Genomic DNA, 4,515 nt, shown 5'->3' with positions numbered 1-4,515 from the left:
ACTCGGGGGGGAAAGGGGGGTCCCTCAGCCCGGCCTGTGCCCTCTCGCAGTCTGGGACCCCTTGGGAGATAACTACCTGCTGGCTTAGGCCTGCTCCCGGGTGGCAGAGGGCAGGACCAATCCCTAGGTGCAGCCCCTGGTCAGGCTCAGAGCAGGGCCGATGGCGAGTTGGGGAGCCGCCCCTGTCATGCACAGAGCAGGGCGGATCGGATCGGGAGGTTGCGATGCCACACTCAGTCATGCTCAGGGTAGGGCTGATTAGGGGGTTGGGGCACCGCCCCCTGTCACACTCAAGGCAGGGTCAATGGGGAGGTTGCGGCGCCACCCCCTGTCACGCACAGAGCAGGACCAATCAGGGGGTTGGGGAGCTCCCCCCTGTCACGCACGGAGCAGGGCCAATCAGGGGGTTGGGGCTCCTTACCCTGTCACGCACAGAGCAGGACCCATAAGGGGGGTTTGGGCTCCATACCCTGTCACTCACAGAGCAGGGTTGGTCAGGGGGTTGGGGAGCTCCCCCCTGTCACTCACAGAGTAGGGCCTATAGGGGAGTTGGGGCACCGCCCCCTGTCACACACAGAGCAGGGCGGATCAGGGGGTTGGGGTGCCGCACCCTGTCACACTCAGGGCAGGGCCGATGGGGAGGTTATGGCTCTACCCCGTCACACACAGAGCAGGGCCCGTGGGGGGCGGTTGGGGCGCCGCCCTCTATCAACCACAGAGCAGGGCCGATCAGGGGGTTGGGGTGCTGCCACTCTCACACTCAGGGCAGGGCCGATGGAGAGGTTATGGCTCTACCCTGTCACACACAGAGCAGGGCCTGTGGGGGGGGGGGAGATTGGGGTGCCACACCCTGTCACACACAGAGCCGCAGGGAGATCAGGGGGTTGGGGAGCTCCCCCTATCAGGCACAGAGCAGGGCTGATCAGGGGGTTGGGGCACCTTCCTGTCACGAACAGAGCAGGGCCGATAGGGAGGTTGTGGCCCCACCCCCTGTCATACACAGAGCCGCAGGGTGATCAGGGGGTTTGGGCGCTGCCCCCTGTCATGCTGATCCCGGTGCTGGGAGGCATTTTACCCTTTTACTATATAGGATAGAGGCTTGGTGCATGTGTGGGGGCCGGCTGGTTTTCCCTGAAGGGTGTCCTGGATCAGGGTGGGGGTCCCCACTGGGGTGCCTGGCCAGCCTGGGTGAGGGGATGATGGCTGTTTGCAGCTGATAACACACCCTTCAGGGTGGGGGTCCCCACTGGGGTGCCTGGCCAGTCTGGGTGAGGGGCTTAGGGCTGTTTTCAGGCTGGCGGGTGACAGAAGCTCCCAACTGCTCCTTTTTTTTTTCTTCTTTTTTTAATTCTGGGCCAGCCTTAGCTCTGAGGCTCCAGCTCTTAGGCCTCCGCTGCTGAAAGCAGGTATCTGGTTTGTTTCAGTTCTATAATCGAAACAATGTATAACTCCAGCTCTGAGATCCCAGGTCGCTGAAAGCAGGGTTTTTTTTTAGCTTCTATATTTGTTACAATGTTTCAAACTGCAGGCTCAGAGGCCGGCAAGGCAGGCAGGGAACGTTGGTTTCCTCCGTCACTGAAGCAAGCAAGCCTCATGTTAATTTCAAGCTGCCTGGCTGCCGGCCGCCATCTTGGCTGGCAGTTAATTTGCATATCACCCTGATTAGCCAATGGGAAGGGTAGCAGTCGTACGCTAATTACCATGTTTCTCTTTTATTAGATAGGATATACAACTTTTATCTCACTGATTATATTCAGATTGTTCTCTTCTAGGTTGTGCTTTATATTTCCTAGTGGTTGCTTTTGAATTCCTGGAGTTAATTATTGACATTTCATTGGCTTCATTTCCTGTGTTTCATCAGTAATTCTTCCCAAACCATCTAAGAGAATTGTCAAATCACTCTAAACACTAGTCTGTGCTTGGTTTTATACATCAACTTCTTTCACCTTCACCCACTGAAGGTGTCGTCCCAGGAACCCTCTATGCTCCTATGAGGATGATTGTTCTGTGTTTGTTTGTTTATTTGTTTGTTTGTTTTTTGTGAGCTGTTCAGTTTTCCCTCATAAGATTCCTTTGATTTCATATGTTAAGGAAGAGGCAAAACTGGAAATTTTATGTCTAACTATGAACCAGAGTTATTGGAGCCAACAGAAGTAGGACAAAAGGTCTTGCCTGTCAGACTCTCATTTCTTATTATCACACCTCTCCCAGCCCTCTACTGCACCCAGAGTCCCCAAAACTGGACTTGTCTAATGCAGTTTACCATCCGAGGAAACTTTCAGGTGCCAGTAACTGCCTGGCTGTGCAGGATCTAAAGCTCCTTTTAAAGGCTGTTAAAAAATCCCTTTGTTTTCAGCCCTACATCTTACACAAAATATCAGAGATAAATGGTGTTTCCAATTCTTGAGACTTTTCTGGAATTCTGCATCATGGATAGCGTTGCTTCTCCTTGGAGTCCTACTTACAGTCACTTGGTATTCTCTGTAAACATTAATTCAATAGCTGGCTGATACAAGGCATGAAAAGAATAGATGAATGAAATATTAAGAAGGGAGGACTGATAGACCATGGTGACTGGATGAGGGGATGGAAAAATAGAGAAACCAGAGAGAAATAATAGTTTTCTAACGTGGGTAAATGTTTCCCATTGGATGGTGTTATAATTTACTAAGCTGGGAACTGAGCAGGAGTGGGTTTGGTGCGTTCACAGTTTATAATATGTTGATAGTGTAGTGCCACAATCAACATATTATCAAATGAAGATGTCTAATAGTGAGCTATATACACAGTTCTAGTTGCCCAGGAAAAGAGCTGTGCTATAGATAAAGATTTGGGATGCAGTAATAAATGATTCCTGTGTTGTATATATGGGAGTAACTAAAATGAGTTACAGTATAAAATAAAAAGAGTAGAGAATGGCACCCTGAAAAATGTCAACATTAAAAGGGCAGTTGAGGAAAATTCTATTTAAAAACACACACGAACGTGTTAATTTGGGTTTTCTAAGAAGCAGTATTAGATGTGCAAGGGATTTACTTGGGAAAACATTTGTGAAGGATAGAAGGGAGAATGAGCAGTAGGAAGGGAGAGATTTCATACCAAGATGTGGACCTGACACCTGTGAAAAGGGAGAGAGAAGGAAGGGTTGGGTAAGAAGAGTCCCACGTTGCACTACCAGACCAATGGAAAGTCCCTAAGCCAAGGCTATCTTCTGGATGAAGCCTGTGAAGGCAGAAATGGGTGGGCACTAGTCCCCCTGCCATGCTCCATCATAGACAGGAAACAGCCCAGTGGAGTGTGAACTTGACCCAGATGTGTTGATGAATCCAAAGGGTTGTCAGTCATCTTGGCTTCCTCCTGAAGCAAAGTTTTTTGAAGATATGAGAGGGAAGAGTTTACAAATAAGAGATAAACCAGAAAGAATGTTAGTACTGAAGCAAAAAAAAAAAAAAAAAAAAAAAAGAGGAGATTGCATGGATTATACAACTATGAAGGGAAATAATGGATAAATCATCTTAAAACTGAAAATTTGAGTCTGAGACTTTTTTACTGTGAAATCTGTAGTTAATAGTTATGTGCAAAATGTGCATAATTAGAGACAACATTAATACTGGAGAAAACATAGTTGTGGGGAAGATGATGGATTAGCTTTAAAGTTTAGAATCATTTGTAATTTTCAAATATGCACTTTAAGTTGAATTGAAATATTTTATACTTGAGTTTCCTAATGGAGTTAATTAATCACTTCTGATTTCATTGCAAACACAGCACCAACAAGAAACAAACATAGTCACAGTGCAAGTAGAAATCAAGTTCTATCACTCCTATGTGGCTAGTGATAAGAAAGGGATTTCTTTCCCTAAAATTTAATGCTTATGTCTTATAACCACAACTGTTCAATTGTTATATTATCTTTCTTTGGCGACTTTAAAGTTATAACCTTTTTCTATGATCTCAATAGACTTATCCTTGAAAAAATACTGAGTCTACATTTCAAAATTCCTACCTGGATACATTTAACTGTCAACCAGAAAGAAGCAAGGATCCAGTTTTAGGAGTACTTTGGTTTGTGTCTATCACATTCATACAACAACAAAACTATGGAGTTAAAGGAGGGCAAGATGGGAGTGGTGAGAAATCCTAATTTATTGCAGGTCACTTCTGACCAACCAAGCTGAGTGATGCCTTCCTTGATTACCTCCCCCAAGGCTTTAGAGTGTGATTGCTCAGTATAGGAATGGAGACATATTTGGGGGGAGGGGGTGTGTGGAGTGTCCAAGAAGGAAACTCCAGGAAATGAAATGGCCAAGTCTCAGAGTGGGGAAAAGAGAGGAGATAAAGCAAAGTACTATCAATTCCATGAGGGTGGGCACCATGTCTGTTTTTGCTGTTTTGTTTTATCACCAGCACAGTGAGGACCTATGGACAGAAATCAATAATTTGTAATTCTAATGTTAAAAACAAAATGAATTTTGTTCACAAATGGATTTATATTTTGAATCTAATTTCTGCAAC

Source organism: Myotis nattereri, assembly GCF_964212035.1.
Source record: "Myotis nattereri genome assembly, chromosome: 7".
NCBI classification, from domain to species: domain Eukaryota; kingdom Metazoa; phylum Chordata; class Mammalia; order Chiroptera; family Vespertilionidae; genus Myotis; species Myotis nattereri.
The sequence above is the reverse complement of the archived record's forward strand: the minus strand, read 5'-3'. Positions refer to the sequence as shown.